The sequence below is a fragment of the Panthera tigris genome, chromosome A1, assembly GCF_018350195.1.
Source record: "Panthera tigris isolate Pti1 chromosome A1, P.tigris_Pti1_mat1.1, whole genome shotgun sequence".
Classification (NCBI taxonomy): Eukaryota; Metazoa; Chordata; class Mammalia; order Carnivora; family Felidae; genus Panthera; species Panthera tigris.
The window spans coordinates 194,536,955-194,554,571 of NC_056660.1; the positions used below are offsets into that span (position 1 = coordinate 194,536,955).

General features: G+C 45.0%; 1 protein-coding gene and 1 long non-coding RNA gene across 2 annotated transcripts in view; both read right to left on the reverse strand.

Annotated features, from left to right (window-relative positions):
• The window catches only part of SLC36A1 (solute carrier family 36 member 1), a 62,675-nt gene extending 61,762 nt beyond the window's left edge, over window positions 1-913 (reverse strand). The window contains exon 1 of the mRNA XM_042993931.1: window positions 786-913. The gene's annotated coding sequence lies outside the window, so the exon portion shown is untranslated. The remainder of the gene's footprint in view (window positions 1-785) is intronic.
• Window positions 914-1,583: 670 nt separating this feature from the next.
• LOC122231758 lies at window positions 1,584-14,246 on the reverse strand. Its single transcript, XR_006208993.1, has 3 exons — window positions 14,160-14,246; window positions 11,571-11,876; window positions 1,584-1,861 (listed from the first exon to the last, which is right to left on the reverse strand). It is a non-coding gene; the product is annotated as an uncharacterized LOC122231758 (long non-coding RNA).
• Between the last annotated feature and the right edge of the window lie 3,371 nt (window positions 14,247-17,617).

Sequence of the window (17,617 nt, forward strand, 5' to 3'; positions counted from 1 at the left end):
GATTAAAGTAAGGGTTTTGAGATGAGGAGATTATCCTGGATTATCTGGATGGACCTGGTGACATCGCAAGGGCTCTTACAGGAGGGAGGCTAGAAGGTCAGGGAAGAGGCAAGATGCTATTCTACTGGCTTTGGAGATGGAAGGAGGAGCTGCATGCCAAGGGAATGTGGGAGGCTCTAGAAGCTGGGAGAAAAAGGAAGCCGATACTCCCTAGAGCCTCCTGAAAGAACAGTTTTGCTAACATCTTGATTTTAGGACTTCTGACTTCCAGAACTGTACGAGAATGTTTGTGTTCTTTTACTCCGCTGTGCTTGTGGTAATTTGTTGCAACAGCAATAGAAAACCAGTACAAATATTTGTAATTGACAATAAATTTATCTCTATGCTTATATAATTTTAAGCTATAAAGGTAAATAACTAAAACAGGTATAAATTTGCACTAACATTGTATTAATAAGTTGAAAACTCATTATATTGTATAGAGAGATGGAAAACTAGAGAACTGAAAAAACAGATGTTAAAAAAGCTTAGCCACAGAAAGAGGGACTTTTCATGGAGAAGGTTAGATGAGAAGACTCCAGTTTTTATTATAAATACTCTGGTTAAAATATTAATAGTCTAAACCTGGGCGTGTATGTTTTATTTTGAGTATTAGTTTTTAAAGTAAGGTTGTTTGGGGGTAAGTTTCCAAGAGCTTATTGGGCTCAGGTTCTCCAAAGCTATAGCCCCCGCCCTACCTGAAACCTGCTTACAGATTCCCCCTCATCCACAGAACTTCTCCTAACCTTTTACTCAGCCAACAGCTTCCTTGGCACAAGATAAGGCCAACTGGTAGGTCCTCCTGAAATAAGGCAGGAAGAGGCACCATTGGACAAGGAATATTCCCAGGATTGGACCCAGGCAAGGGTCCAAGAGATCTAGAGCAAACCCCCAAAGCACATCTGTAGGGTGGGCAGACCTTGACTTTACCTCACAATGCTAACAAAGGGCCTGGGAGAGCTGAGAAGAGAGAAGGGCCTCCTGTTGCCACTGAAAAAGCACTGACATAGGAGCATGAAGGAAAGGGCTGGGGCCAGCTCTACCATTGACTTAGCAAATCCCTTTCAGTCTGGGCTTCTGCCCCTAGCTGCTGAAATGAATAGGGGAAGGAAGCTCACCTCCCAAATCTTCCTCCTTCCAAAGATGACTGGGCGGGCCCAAGGTCAGCCAGAGAATCATTATGTATCACACCTCAGAGTTTCTCTGAGATGGTCTGCTGCAACCCATTCATTTACACATGGGAAACAGCCTCTGCGAGACAAAGGTGTTCATTCAAGGTCATACTTGGTAACTTCCGATGACCTTCACTTAGACCCTAGGGTTCTATGGTTACCATTTGCATATGAAGACACAGAATGGTACCCGTTTGGTAAGCAAATAAATTGTATCTGAGTCTTTAAAAAATCCAATATAAGATGCCATTATGGAAAAAACATAGCAACGACCTCATATAAAAGATAAGCAGTTATATCAGCTTTCTATTGCTGTGTAATAAATTACCACAAGCTTAGTGGTTTAAAACAACACACTTTTATTGTCTCATGGTTTCTGTGGGTCAGGGGTGGCTTAACTGGGTCCTCTGCTTACAGGAACTCACAAGGCTGTAGTCAGGTGTTAGCTGGGTTGTGTTCTCATTTGGAAGCACAACTGCCAAAGAATCTTCCTCCGAGCTCACTTGGGTTGTTGGTACATTTACTTGCTATTGTAGGACTGAAATCCTCAGCTTCTCACTGGCAGTTGGCTTCTTGTTGGCCCTCAGCTCCTAGCCATGTGAGCCTTCCAACATGGCCACTTCTCCAAAGCCAGCTGAGCTTTGAGGACTCTAGAGACAGTTTGCTAGTTATATAAATTCTTAGATGACATAATGTAATCATGAAAGCGACATCCCATCACCTTTGCCACATTCTGTTAGTCAGAAGCAAGCATGGGCCCCACCCACACTCAAGGGGAGGGGATATATAAGAGCACGAATACCGTGAATATCAACAGAGGTGGCACCTTACAGTCTATCCACCATTGTGGTGAAAACTATAAGTGTAAAAAGACTGAAATCTCTACTCCAGCTAAGACGAGAACTCAGGTTTAGCCACTGGATTTTGGAATGCAAGGCATTGTTACCCTTGACAAGAATAGTTTCAATGAAGTAATAAGGATCAAAGTCTACTGGAATAGATTCAAGAGAATGGAAAGTGAGAAATTGGAGAGAGTGAGTAGAGACACCTCTTTCAAGGAGTTGTGCTATGAAAGAGAACAGAGAGATGAGAGAACAGTTACTCTATTATGTTTATATGTTCATTGGAACAATGCAGTAGGAAGGGGAATTTTGATGATCCAAGAGAGAAGGAAGGATCATTGCAAGAGCAAAACTCTTGGTTAAGTAAAGGGAAGGGGAGGAGATCAGTGTGCAAGATAAAGGAACTTAACGACAGGTGAGGACAGTTTACCTATTTTTGTGGGAGAAAAGCCTGGTATATGATTCAGACACAGGTCAGTGGGTAGATTTCATGGGTGGAGGATAAGGAAGTTCTCTTCTGATTGCTTCTATTTCCTCAATGAAATAAAAACAATGTCATCAGCTGAGAGCGAAAAGGGGAGAATACTGGAGGTTTGAATCAAGAGAAGGGATAAGAAATAGTCCTCCTGAAGAATGGGAAAGCAACAGAAACAAGATAGGTCATAGATCTGCCCAACAGTGCTGGGACCCACCTGAGGGTCGTGTTCATAAATTTAAGATGCAACCAGTTGGCAAATTTGTGTATATTTCTCAACCCATATTCAACTGCTTGGGTGTAGTCTCAAAGTAGAGGTGAAGTTGCATCTACCCAGTATTATGGCTTTGAAAGTTGGACACAATACAAGGAAAGGGATAAGACGGATAAGAGTGAGTGGCCGGGGTGACTGCAATGACTGTCTAATAGCTGGGTTAAGATGGCAGTGAGGGTATGAGGGGACGAGCAGTAGATAGGGAGCAGAGTAGCACTGGTAGACTGGGGGACCTGATGTCAAAGATCTGGTGCGGTCTGCAAACTCATGGATAGAAGATGGACCGATAGGAGTTGGTAAGCCATCTAGAGAATAGGATGTTTGCAGTAGAGATTTTGAAGGTGGTGTAGTCTCCGGTGATGACAAGGCCTAGGCTATGATGGGGGGAGTGGGTGTCTAAGGTGGGGTGAAGGGCAAACTATTTGGAAGCAGTGACCTGCAGAGAAAATGGTGACCTCAGGGGAGCCACATTTTAATTAGAGCAAGGAGGTGAAAAGAACATTGCCAGGCAGAGGACTTCCCTCTTCCTCGGGAAAACCTTTGCTGACCTCGTTGCAAGAGCCAACTGCTTTTATTACACTCAAGTGTTCAGAGCACTTACTACAGCTGAAACTTTTACTTATTTATGAGAAACCCAGAGTAATATTCATGGTGTCCAACTAAGCTCCTGGAAAACAGGCACCACACTGCCTGGGACCGGGGGATCCTCAGCACCCAGAAAAGTTCCCGGCACGTGGGCATTCAATCAGTACTGGTAGAAGGAAAAGAACAGACTCTTAGAGCAGTGGTGAGAAGTCTCTGTGGGAGTGGAGGGAAAGCGCATTCATCCACTCATTCGTGCTTTTGGTCTTTTGTTCTTCCTGAGGATCAGAGCCTGCATCACTCCAGGCCAGTGGGGTGGAGCTGTACTGAAGTTCCTGAGGCTTCTAAGGCTCAAGCAGCTGAGAGCTGGGCCTTGCAGTTCCTACATGCCAAGGCTGTTCTTGCTCAAGCTTTTGCCAAGCGATGGAGACTCCCCACCCCTCACACACAGTGTTTGGAGCTGAAGAGTGAGGTATCCACCTGCCTGGGGCTGGAGACACCTCTTCCAGCAGCCAGTCCCTGAATGGTGCAGCCCAAGGAATGTCCCAGGGGCTCCCAGGCAGGGCTCAGCAACTCTCCCACCAGGGCTCCTGCTGTCTAAGGAGGCCAGTGGGATCTTGTAAATGTCCTTTCCTCCCCAACAGTAGCTCCTGCGTCTAGGATCTTGTACCTTAAGACTTTTGTGGGAATTCTTTCCTTCTTTTCAATAGCTCAAATAGCTAAATCTGGGCTCTTCTCCATTTTTGACAGGCAAAGAGAGGTGTAGAGATGGGCAACAATAATGTTCCTTGAAGATAATGCTTTTGACATAAGCATAACTTTTTAGGGATCCTTTCAACATTATTGAGGACCCAGTCATAATGGGGCTACAATAATGAACATGAGACATGATCCTCTAAGGCTCTCACAACTCACAGAGGAAGATATGTACACACAGAGCTGAAATCCCAGACAGAATGGCATGAGTGAAATCAAGGATTCAGAAGAGAAAGGTATTTTTTCCAGATGGTCAAAGCAGGGAAGGCTTTCATTAGAGGTAGCGTCTGAGCTACTCTTTGGAGAAATGGTGTTGCCAGTGAGGACACCTATAAAGCATTATCTGCCTCTACTGAAGAAGACAGGCCAAGTCTTTGCCAGCAGAATCAAAGAATCCCAGGTTTGACATTAACCTGGGTCAATAGAACATTGTGGAAATGAGCACTGGTTTTGGCATCAGATGGAACTGACTTCAAATCCCAGCTCTGCCACTTACTAGCTATATAACCTGCGACAAGTTACTCAACCTGTCTTAGCCTCAATTTTCTCATCTGTCAAATGGGGATAATAATAGTTTCTACTTCAGATGATTGTTGTTAAGGACCAATTAAGTTGAGTCATGCAAAGCACTTAACATGGTGCCTGGCAAATAGCAATTATTTGCTGAAAAGGTTAGCTAATTCTAGCATGGATCAGACTCACTGTTCAGACCTTGAGCAGTCTGAGGACAATGACCAGGCCTCATCCCAAGCCTATCACTGGGCACAAGGAGCCAGTATAGGTTTACAAAATGAATGATCAGACAGAGGTGACATCCTCTTTATCAATCTCTTAAATTGCAGGTAAGGGAAGATTTTTAGGGGAATGAGTACTGTTGAATCCTAAAAGGAGTTTTAAAGAAGGTTGTGTTATGGACAGAGATTTTTTAGGAAGATAAATTATCATCTGTCCTTGAAGGTTTAAGGGGCCAGTCTGCTTGAGGTTTGCCTATAGAGGGGGACTGTAGTAGGACAATTGAAGCATTGTATGTGAGGGAAGAGAATATTGAAACGAATGACTTTCTGAGGTTCCAGGATGTCCTGTGTAAGACCACAGGAAAATGCACTCACCCCCATCCCGGCTCTGCTATTCCCACCGTAGCTGTGTGACCTTGGGCCAACTGTCCCATCTCTGAGCCATAGGTAGCATTGTGAGAATAAATCCTATTGCCTTCCGAGGCGTTGAGAGGGTTGCATGAGGCACTTCTCCCTCAGAGCCTGTGCAGGGCAGGTCTGAGCCTGGTGCTGGCATCCCGTGGGTCTTCTGTCACAACCTGACCCATTTTATGAGAAGCTTTGTCCTCAAGAGATCACGAGAAAGGCAGAGGAAATGCTCTCTATCGCTTGTCCCCAGAACACCCCTAAGTTAAGGTCAGGCTTCCTGTCCTGGAACCCTGAGTACAATTAGATCTAGAGTTAGCAGCTGTGCCAAGGGAACAGGGATGAACGACGGACCCAGGAGGGTCACTGCAGCACACCGAACTAACTTCTGCTTGTGCCAGCCGGGGCCCGGAGACACAGCCTGGAGACTGAGGAGGGCGCTAGCCACCCCTTGTGCCCACTAACATCACCTCATCTGCCTCAGGAAACCAGAGGCGATGCCACGATGGAGACCAGGCAACTGAGTTCCCAAGTCAGGGTCTGTTCCATTGCCCCACAAGCCGGGGGGCAGGGGGTGGGGGGAGGGGAGGGTTACAAATCACACTCACACACACACACACACACACACTTTTTTTGATTAGCATAATTTTATCAGCAGCACAAATACATACAGCCACCTAGTACGAGTCTCTAGTGTTCTGATAGAGCCCATGACAGGAGGGGTTAGGGCCACTCCTTTTTCTTGTCCCTCCTTTACTCATGGCCACTTACTTCTCTGGTCTGCTCTCTGTAGGGTCTTATTGTCTGTCCATGTGAGACTGACTAGTTATATACTTATATCAATAATATCAGACTGAAGTTCATGATCCCTCTGTCCACGTTTCTTAAATATTCAGGCGTTTGTTTTGTTTTGTTTTGTTTTGTTTTGTTTTGTTTTGTTTTAATAGACTTTATTTTTTTCGAGCAGTCTTGGGTTCACAGCGGTATTGGGCAGAAAGTACAGAGTTCCTGTATACCTCCTACCATAACACACTCACGTCTCTCCACTATCAACATCCCCCACCAGAGTGGTACGTGCGTCACAATCAATGAATCCACACTGACACATCATTGTCACCCAAAATCCATAGTTTATGTTAGGGTTCGCTTGTGGTGGTGTGTGTTCTGTGGGCTTGAACAAATATATGACAGGTATTCACCACTGCGGTATCGTACAGAATAGTATCACTGTCTTAGAAACCCACTATGCTCTGCCTAACCCTCTCTCACCTCACCCCAGGCAAACACTGATCTTTTTATTGTCCCCATAGTTTAGCCTTTTCCGGAATGCCGTATAGTTGGAATTAGTCAGTAAGTAGCCTTTTCATACCAGCTTGATTTCACTTAGTAATATGCATTTAAGTTTCTCCCATGTCTTTTATGGTTTGATAGCTCATTGCTTACTAGTGCTGAGTAATATTCCACTGTCCGCATGTATCACAGTTTACCTAGTCACCTACTGAAGGATATCATGGTTGCTTCTAAGTTTTGGCCATTATGAGCAAAGCTGCTCTAAGTATTCATGTATAGATCTTTGTGTTGACATAAGTTTGCAACTCATTTGAGTAAATACCAAGGAACATTATTGCTGAATCATATGGTAAGAATGTTTTGTAAGCTTTGTAAGAAACGGCCAACCTGTCTTCCAAAGTGGCTGTGCTGTTTGGCGTTCCCACCAGCAGAGAGTGACAGTTCCTGTTGCCCCACATCCTTGCCAGCATTTGATGTTGTCAGGGTGGTGGATTTTGACCATTCTAACAGGTGTGTAGTGTTTTCATTTGCAATTCCCTGATGATATATGATTTGGAGCATGTTTTCATATGCTTTTTCGCCTGCTGTGTGTCTTCCTTGGTGAGGTGTCTGTTCAAGTCTTTTGCCTTTTTAATTAGATTGCTTTTTTTATTGTTGAATGTTAATGTAGGTAATGGTCCTTCTTCAGTGATGTCTTTTGCAAATATTTTCTCCCAATCTATGGCTTGTCTTCCCATTCTCTTGTCCGATCCATTTTTGTCCTGTATTTTCATCCTAACATACCTACTTAACTCTCTTCCTTCTGACCACATCCCCATCTCTGTCTGGGTCCTCTCAGTCTGACGGTGATAAGCTTCGTAGCCATGCATTGTGTGGGTGTCCTGGTGAACTGTGCCCACCACTTCTTTTTATCGTATTTTATCTTATTTTATTCATTTTAGAGAGAGAGAGAGAGAGTGCACGCAAGCAGGGGGGAGGGGCAGAGGGAGAGGAGAGAGAAAATCTTAAGCAGATTCCATGCTCAGCGAGGAGCCCAAGCAGGGCTGAAGCCCACAACCCTGGAATCATGACCTGAGACAAAATCAAGAGTCGGACACTCAACCTACTGAGCCCCCCAAGCGCCCCTGTGCCCACTACTTCTGCTACAGGGAGAGCCTTCAAGCCTCCTTGCAAACAAGGCTTGCTTTGCTTTAGTTCCACTGCCATGGTTCGCCCTGTTTCCTGCCACCTTTCTTTACGCACATCCCAGAACAAGGCCTCTCAGTCATGCCCCATCAGCCAAGAGCTTATTCAGTTTTTGTCTCTGCAGTTTCTATCACAAAAGCAGTGTCCACTTTTCACCTTACGCACACAATTTAAAAAATACTATTATATATGCTTTGCCCCAGCTCTACCATACCCTTAATGCAGAATGGCTTTAGCCAGTTTGTTTAAGAGCTGTTTGGCAGAGATGGACGATACTCACAACACTGGGCTCAACACTGGAATGAAGAAACCTGCTAAATCCACTGGGACATAGTGTAGGGCACAATGCAATGGGAATCATTTGGAGGCAAAAGGGCTGGGTTTGAGATCTAGCTTTGTTTCTTGGGTGCTGTGGTTCAATGGGCAATTCCCTCAATTTCTATGAGCACCGGTTTTCTTGTAGAAAAACTATCGTAAGACATTCAGTTGAGTCTACCTCATAGGATAGCTTTGAGGATTAAGTAAAAAATCTATATGACATTCATTTGCAAATTGTAAAGGACCTTATGGTGTGTTTTATTTATGTTAACTTGTGCCAGAATTTGGTCCGAAGGGTGGTGTGGTAGCCGAAGTTTTACCAAGAATACCTCCATTTTCAGAAGAAATAAAGGTATATTTGAAATCTTAAAAAAATAAATATATTATACATATATGATTTTAAAACTCACTTTTAAGTGCCTGCTTATATATACAATGTTTATAAATTAGTGTACATAATGTCTACAAATGCGTAGAAAAGGTCTGGACGTGAGCACACCACACTGTGAAAAGTAGCTACTTTTGAGGAAAGAAGGAAGAGAATGAAATTGGAATGAGGGAGGGGAGGATATAAATAGGGATGTTCCTTTTTTCTGTATATACTTCTAGACCCTTAGACCCTTTTATAATAGGCATTCATCACCGCTGTATTTTTTTAATTAAATGGCAAAGAAGTCACATTCCTTGCTATATTTCCCTGAAATTCTGATGAGCCCAGAGGAGCATGAGTCCCTACGCTCCTGGTAAAAATCGTTGCAACAAGGGGCAGCGTGCATGATTATCTTCATTGCTACCGCAAAGACCAGCAAGTTATGCGGTCTCAGGGAAGCAGCAGCGTAAAAAAGGAAAATCACTGTGGTGGGAGCCAGGAGACCAGAGGTCAGCTCGCTGTGTGACTTTGGACAAGTGCCCTGCCCCCTCTGGGCCTGAGTGTCTGTCACCATGCGTTCAGTGAGTACATGCGACTTGTTAATCTGCTTAGCAGACGGCTCCAGGAGGACGGGGCCCTGCCTCTCTTATTCAATAATATGTACCCTAGTGCCTTGCACAGCTGAAAACACTCAGTAGGCACTCACTAAATATTTAGTGAGTTGTAGATGATTTTGGAGACCCTTCAGGGAAGTGAGGAGGCAGAGTGGGCACCAGTGGGCATTAGCACCTAGCATTTCTGCCATACATCTACCTTTCATCTTTCCATGCAGCCCTGTGCTAACGGCCTGCCTTGCTTTCATCCCACGATATGCTGCTAAACCCAACAAAGACCCATTTCCTGTGCCCTCTCCCTTAGGCTTAATGGGCCCTTTATGAACCATGGGGATATGGTGAGGCAGCCCTGGCGGCCAGCCCCTATACCTGGCTCTGGGACCATGCCCCCTGGAGGAGTACCTTGTCCTCTCCTTGCCTGGAACAGAGTAGGATGGTGAGTCCCACTGAGGTCTCAGACAGCCTCTAGTCCAATGTTGATATCTGTCCCTCAGAAACACATACTTAATTAATATCAACACTTTTGAGTGTCCTAAAGTAGTTCTCAAAGTTGGTCTCCAGTCCAGGTGCATCAGTGTCACCTGGGAACTTGTTAGAAATGCAAATTTCGGGGTCCCGTCCCAGAGCAAGTGAATCAGAAACTCTGGGGATGGGCCCCAGCAATCTGTCTTTGAACAAGATATCTGGATGACTCTGATGCGTATGAAAGTTTGAGAAACAACCATACACTGTTGACTACAGAAGTGGCCTCTAGGAGCAAACAAATATATATATAAAAAATTGACATTTCCTGTGCTTAACGGGAGGATTTTCTTTAATCCTGAAAGGAAGACAGCAACGGAACAATAACCAAGACTCAAGCCTTGCATATGGGTCAAGATGGACTCTCACAGGGTCAGAGCCAGGAGTTTCTAGAACCCAGCCCCCTAAAAATGCAGATGGGGAAAGTGAACCTTCAAAACAGGGAACAACTTGCCCAAAGTTACACAGTGAATCATAACAGGCCCAAAACCACAACTCTGGGTAAACATGTGATCTAAATGCACTTAGCTCCTAGTTCTCCTGGGAAAGAACAACTGTTAGTTACTCTGAGTGTGGATTAGCTGATTCTGGGTGGCTAGAGTCTGGAGTCACCTCTCCCTGCAGTCAGGGGACATTCTGACAGCAGAGCCGTGGGGTGTGTGTGTGTGTGTTTTGGTTTTTGGTTTTTTTGTGTCAGCTCTTCTTCCTCTCTGTCCCCCCACTGCCCACTATTCCGTAGTCATTGGAATTCAAAAGAGTAAATAATGAGGCTACTGGATACTGCTTTCACAGTGTGAAATAAATCACTCTTAATTCAATGGGTGTTATGCTGGGGTTGAACCTTTACTGGCAATCATTAATAAATACCTTTTGAGATCACATTTTGCTATAAGTGTGATTTGGGGTACTCCGTGAACATATCTATTTAACCCTATTGGTTCTGCTAATTGTGGACCTGTCTAAACAGAAAGAGCCTAGGTCCAAGGCAAGCTGGGACCAGGGGGTAGGAAATGGGCAGTAGAGACCCTCCAGTTCCAGTGGTTGAAGTGGCCAGGGCCAAGAAACCAGAAGGTGATATAAGCAAAAAGGGGTCAAGCTGAGGAGGCCCTGGGCCAGTCTGAGATGGCTCATGACCCTGAACATCAGGGAATGCCAGCCAGTATACAATGACTCAAAGTCACATGGACTGTGTGTACTTTCTAGAAGAGGAGTCCATTCACCGAGAAACCAAGGATCCATTTGCTCATTAATTCATTCACCCACTCACTGAACAAGTATCCACTGAGTACTCACTCTAGACCAGCCCCCATGCCAGGTGCTAGGGAGACAGGAGTAAATATAACAGGCATGACTCCTGCCTTGATGGAGTTTTATTACCTAGCAGTAGAGATGGAAAGTACATAAGGAAAATTATGAATTAATAAGAGCTATAGCGGGTTGGGGAAAACCTGTCTAAAGAGGTGAGGTTTAAACCAAGATCTGGAGCACAAGTAAGAGCAACCACTTGAAGAGGCAAAGGAGAACTTCCTTAGGAAATGGTATCGCCGGTGGCCATGAAGTGGGAAGAACTCAGAGCCCTTCAGAAGCTGGCGAAGCATTCTGAGGAGGAAGAGACTGTAGAAGGAAAAAGTGGAAAGGCAGGCAAGAGCCAATCATGCATCAGAATGTTAATTCAAGAGCAGAGAAAAGTCCCCTCTTGAAGCAGAGGAAGGGCATGATATAATCAATGAGTTTTTAAAAGACCACTAGAGCTGCTGTGTGGAGCATAGATTGGAAGGACAAGAGTGGAAACAGATTCATTCCACAGGGGAAAGGATGGCCAATTCCGAGCAAGTGTTCAGTGTCCAAGTCAAGCCAGTTGGAATTTGCAGGAGGACAGAGCCTTCCTTCTCCAAGCAGATGAGATTGGGCAGCAGGCAATGGGATACGGAGGCCAAGGCAGGTCTTGACTCCATAACTACCTGGACACAAAGTTTCTGCCTAAAAACATACCTGGACATGGGGGTAATGAGCCTTCCAGGGTCATTCCTGTGCCTTCTGGAGCTGGAGGAGGTCTGAGGCTGCTGCAGGCCTTCATAGCTGTGGCTGTAGGTGGCAATGGCATCCAAGTAGGAGAGGTGAGGCAGGGGCTGATAACACAACACACGAGGTGGCCCCATATTCTCTCTGCCTTCCTCCTTTTTATAATAATCTGCTCCGAACACCCGGGTACATCGTGTTCTTCTTCCTGGTTGTGGATCACCTGGGCTTCTATGCGTTCCTTATGTTTCTGGCAGATAACTGTAAGCAGGCAGAGCCCTGGAGCAGAAACACAGATGGCCAGAGATAGCCCAGCTTGAGCTTTGAGCAGCTTGCTCCAAATCAACCAAGTTAGTGAAAACTTAAATGATTCGGCCTTTGCTTTGGGACTTCCAGGTCCCTACCTCACAGAAGCAACAGAAAAAACCAAGCACACCTTTCCACTTGAAAATAATCAAGGTCTTTCTGTGGGAGAGGATATTATTCTAAACACCTTCATCTGGCTCACAAGACTCTGGGTGACCTGGCACCCACCTACCCTCCAGCCTGATCTTCCACTTCTCTTCTGTAAGTGTCCCATGTCCCAACACAGCTGTGCTATCTACTGTTCCCAAATATATCCTGTCTTTTCCTACCACTGAGCCTCTACTTACGCTATTTTTCCCACGTGCAATGTCCTTCCTCCTCCAGTTATCTCCAAGTACTTAAATCATGCCCATCCTCCTCTGGGTATCATTCCCTGATCCACACAGAATTGCTATCTTATATTTCCCTTTTCGGTTGATTGATAGATAGATAGATAGATAGATAGATAGATAGATAGATGTAGCTTCCCTTGAATATAGCTATGTGTCCACATCCCTTCCTTCTAACTAGGCTGTGAGCTCACTGAGATTAGAATATTTCCTCTGGAATTATTAAAGCAACTGCTCATAGATATTTGTTAGTTCTTCAAACCCGAGTGCTGAAACAAACACAAGTGGTATAGGTCATCAAAAGGCTACAAGGTATGATGTACATTTAGGACTCACTGTTGTAAATACAAATGTCTGCATGTGTCTATATACAAAGTAAAAATATATATAGTATCTACTCTAAATTGTAACAACAGTTGGGGGTGCCTGGGTGACTCAGTCAATTAAGCTTCCAACTCTTGATTCCGGCTCAGGCAGTGATCTCATGGTTCATGAGATTGAGCCCCTCATCAGGCTCTGCGCTGACAGGCTCTGGCCCCCACCCCCCAACACATGAGCTCTTGCACTCTCTCTCTCAAAATAAATAAACATTAAAAATAAAACAGTAACAGTGGCTACCTCTCTGAGATGAACTTACAGGTGTATCTTTTATCTTCATTTTTAAATCATTAGGGTTGATTTTATCCCATCAGAACACAAAACCATCACAGCTCTTTCTTAAACAAAATCAAACAATAATATAAACATTATTGATTAAAGATCCCTATAAATCTCTCCCCTATGAAAATATACCACTAAAAGTTATATGAATCATTTTTCACATTTTTTTCATGAATATTCAAATATCCTATGTACTAATCATTCTTTTCAAACTATGATATTGATCTGTTATTTACTTTTTTTTCTTGTATAATGATAGATCATAAGTTCATCATAGATGATTTATTTACCAAGTCCTTATTAACAGACATTTGGACTATTTCTATTTTATTTTATGTTATAGCTGTTATAAGCAAGGTTGAGAGAATCTCCAGAGATAATTCTGCTTTGTTTTCTAAATCTTTAACCATAAATATTTTCTATCATCATCAAATGAAACCTTTATGGGGCACTTGGGTGGCTCAGTTGGTTAAGCGTCTGACTTCAGCTCAGGTCATGATCTCACAGCTCTTGAGTTTGAGCCCCGCATCCAGCTCTGTGCTGACTGCTCCGAGCCTGGAGCTTGCTTCCGATTCTGTGTCTCCCTTTCTCTCTGCCCCTTCCCTGCTCACTCTGTCTCTCTCTCTCTCTTAAAAATAAATAAACATTAATATAAATAAATAATAAAACGAAACTTTTATTTAAAAAAAGGAATTATCTGGGGGCACCTGGGTGGCTTAGGCCGTTAAGCCTCCGACTTCAGCTCAGGTGATGATCTCAGTCTGTGGGTTTGAGTCCTGCCATCTGGCTCTGCGCTGACAGCTCAGACCCTGGAACCTGCTTCGAATTCCCTCTCACTCTTTCTCTCTCTCTCTCTCTCTCTCCCCCTCCCCTGCTCATGCTCTGTCTCTCAAAAATAAAAATAAAAATAAATTAAAAAAATATTTTTTAAAAAATGAAGTATCTGGGTCATCTCTCTGTTCAGAATTTCATTAAAAAGCTCTCTTTCAATTCAGCAAATAGGTATTGACTATCAACCCGGTGCTGGTCACTTTGCTGGCAGTACAGCAGTGAACAAACTGGATACGTACACTCCGGTGGGGACGGTAAACATTTAACCATAATCAAGCTAGTGTAAAGTCACAGTCTGTGATGAACCCTGTTGAGGAAATGGGCTAGGTGCTCTGATCTAGTTTAGCGGCGTGATCTGGTTTGCGGGGCATTGTACCTGCAGGCTGACCAGTCACTAAGAGAAGGTCGGGAGCGCGGGAAACTGTTCCACAAAGGAAACCTCCAGGGGCTTGGTGCTTCTGAGGGCTGAAAATCTGCCGCAAAGGCTGGAGGGCATGGAGGCGGGGCCTGGCGGGCATGGGGGCGGGGCATGGAGGGCATGGAGGCGGGGCCTGGAGGGCATGGGGCGGGCCCTGGAGGTCGTAGCGGAGGCTCGTTGTCTTCCTTCCTTATCCGCAGGTTATCAGACAGTGGACGGGACCACTGGCTATTGTGGGGCAGAGGGCTCGTTCCTGCCACGCCCACCCTGGGCATCCGCATCTGCGCAGAACTCCTCTTCCCGGCGCCGCTGGTGTTCATCCAGAACCTTCCAGGCCTGTGGACTTGCTCCGTGCTCACCAACGTTCTCATGCTGGAATCCTGGTCCTCATCTTCCAGCACCTCTTCCAGGCAGGTTCCTCACCCCAGGCCACCCTCTTGATGGATGTGTGTGCGTGTGTGTGTGCACGCGTGATCACACACATGCACGTACACACACACAGGTGCGTGTGAAACAAAAGTAGGGAAACACACCCTCCAGACTGTTCATCATTTCTCCTGCAGAAGGAAATTTCGGGTTGGGATGTGGTTTTGACGTATATACAGGATCCTCACTTAGAACATTTCTTTCACTGCTTTTTTTAAAAGAATGTCTATTTTTTTAACGCCCAAACTACACAGAATGAACCCATCTGTGCCACTCCAACTTTTCTGTACTCTGTTTATGTAAGTAACATTTACATTTATGCCCCCAAAACTCAATATAACAGATTTGGCAAGACAAAACAATCTGTGAGAAATGTCTTGAGCCGTTTCTTACATTTTTCTGCTGCAGACACGATCAAATGTTAGAATCCCACACAGCTTGGAAAGCAGAACAGCTAGATGTCCACAAAGAGGATGTGGAAGATGTTACTGTAGATAAAGCAACTTCTTGTAAGTGCCACATTAATTTGTGCTGAGTGTCACATGGTAAGCATTTATAGCAAACATCAGAGTTTATTGCTTACATGTAGACATTTTATTGAGTTTTATTTACGTTTCAAAAATTGGTTGCGCGTTTGGGGTTGATGTGTCATGTGACGCAATGTTTCCCATTTAAAATAATAGGAACTTGACTATCAGCATGCTTACACGGATCATAAAATTTTAGCAGCAGATTACTGATACTAAGAAGGATTTTTCCCCCCCAACAAGTAGGTATTTTGTTAACAGGGACAAACTAATAAGGACTCTTATTCAACTCAACTCAAAGTAACTGGTGGGGGGGGAAAGGAGAGTGTATGAGAAAGATCCAGGGCCCTTTTGTGGAACAGCCAGGCCCCAAGAAGGATCGCGAGGCAGTCAGACTTTGCGAGCAGCACAAACCCAGAAGTCCCGCCACATCGGTGCTTCTGGTGCCTCTGCTTAGGTTGACTCTATGTCTTGGCTTTATTTCTCTCAATGCGCACCAGCTCTGTTCTCCGCTCTTGAGTTTTAGATTTTACCACTTTAGGCACCAGAAGGAAACAAATCTGAGTTCTAGCTGGTCCCAAAAAATCCAGAGAAGGAACTCATCGGTTCAGCTTGGGTCAGGTACCACCCTTGAGCCAATTAACTGTAGTGAGGGGCATGATCCATCCCTGGCCTTCAACTTGGCTCACTCACAAGGCACAGAACCTTCCCCCAGACATCACCGTGTAGGGTCAATCAAGGAAAGGGCTGAAATGTGGATTTGAGTCCTAGCTTTGCACAGGCCGTATGACCCTGAGTAAGTCATACGTGAGAATCGAGCTAGCAATTCTTACCTTGTTAGGCTATTGTGGTGTAAAAGTGCTTGGTGCAAACCCAGGGGTTCTGAGGCAGCAGAGCAAGTGTGGTGGAGGCAGGTAGAGACTCCAGAGCAGCCGTTCTTAACCAGGGGCGATTTGCCCCCGGGGGACTTTTGGCAATTCATGGAGACATTTTTGGTTGTCACAACTAGGAGAGTTCTGTATACCAGCAACTAGTAGGTAGAAGCCAGGGATGCTGTTAACCATCCCGCAGTGCTCAGGACAGCCTGGATGTCAGGAGCACTGAGATCCCTGCTCTAGAGCCAAGTGACCTGAATTCTATTATAGCCCCCCTTCCATTTCAAACTTTGGCAAGTTACTTCACTTTTTGTGCCTCGTTTTTTCCATCTGGGAAATGGGACTGATACTAGTACCCATCTCCAAAGGCTGTCCTGAAAGTCAGATAGATTAATAGATGCGAAGAGCTTGGACCACTGTCTGGAACTTGGTTAAATACCACTAAATGGAAGCTCACACCGCCCCCAAACCTGGCTAAGCAGCAGAATCCCTTGAGATCTTGTTTCATAACAGATTCCCAGGCCCTGCTTTAGTTGTACTGGATCAGAATCTTTGGAATTTGGAATCCAGGAATCTGTGTGTGTGTGTGTGTGTGTGTGTGTGCGCGCGCGCGTGTGTGGTTTAATTCCCCAACTGATTCTGATGATGGGCCAAGCGCTGGGGTGATGACTCTGAAGCATTGCTGTACCGGGCATGGTCTTGGGACCAGAGACATCAGCGGCACCTCAGCAGGACCACTCAAACCCCAATGTGCGTACAAACCACCTGGGGACCTTGTTACAATGCAGGTTCTGATCCAGGAGATCTGAGTGGGCCTGAGAGTCTGCATCCCTGACAAGCTCTCAGGTGAGGCCAATGCTGCCAGTCCTCTGACCACACTTTGAGTCACCAAGCTTTAAGCGCTTTGTGTACGTGCGTGCGTGTTGTGATGCCCCAGTCCTAGAGTAGGCTCAAAGCCTGTTGAATTCCAATCAGGACTGAGCTGAAATAGCTATCACTATTGGCTATTTTGAATAGCCGAACGCAAGGTAAGGACAAGATACTGCACGTGAACTCCAGATGGCCTCTGTCTTCTGAGGGCCCCACCCCCACCCCGAGCCTGAGCCACAGTGGAAGCCCCCACTCACCTCTTCAGGTCATTCTGGCTGGAAAGGCTCTCTCTGTTCCCAGAAAGAATAAAGAAGCTTCAGAGGCTCCTGGAGACCAGTTTGGTATAAATAACCTAGAGATCACCTTGTTTACAAGTGGATTTTTAAGGTGTTCCTTTATCATGGCTGGTGTCTCGTGAAGGACGTTGTTCTTAAATTGTCAGGCCTCACCAGACTCCAGGATTCTGTGTTCTTACAGAGTCAGAGATAGGACGGGACCTGGAGTTCATTTAACTCAGTGGCTTTTCAAAGTGTTTTTCCATACCTCTGGTGACGTGGGGAATGAGTTTGGGGGCAGATGTTTAGGGAGTACTTCCTGTTTTCTTAGTTATGTATCCGTATTAATGTGTTCTCTCCTACTCATGGCAATTCAGAATTTCATTACCATACTTCTTTTTAAAACCGATTTTGCTTTAAAACATTGACTTGAGAAACATAAA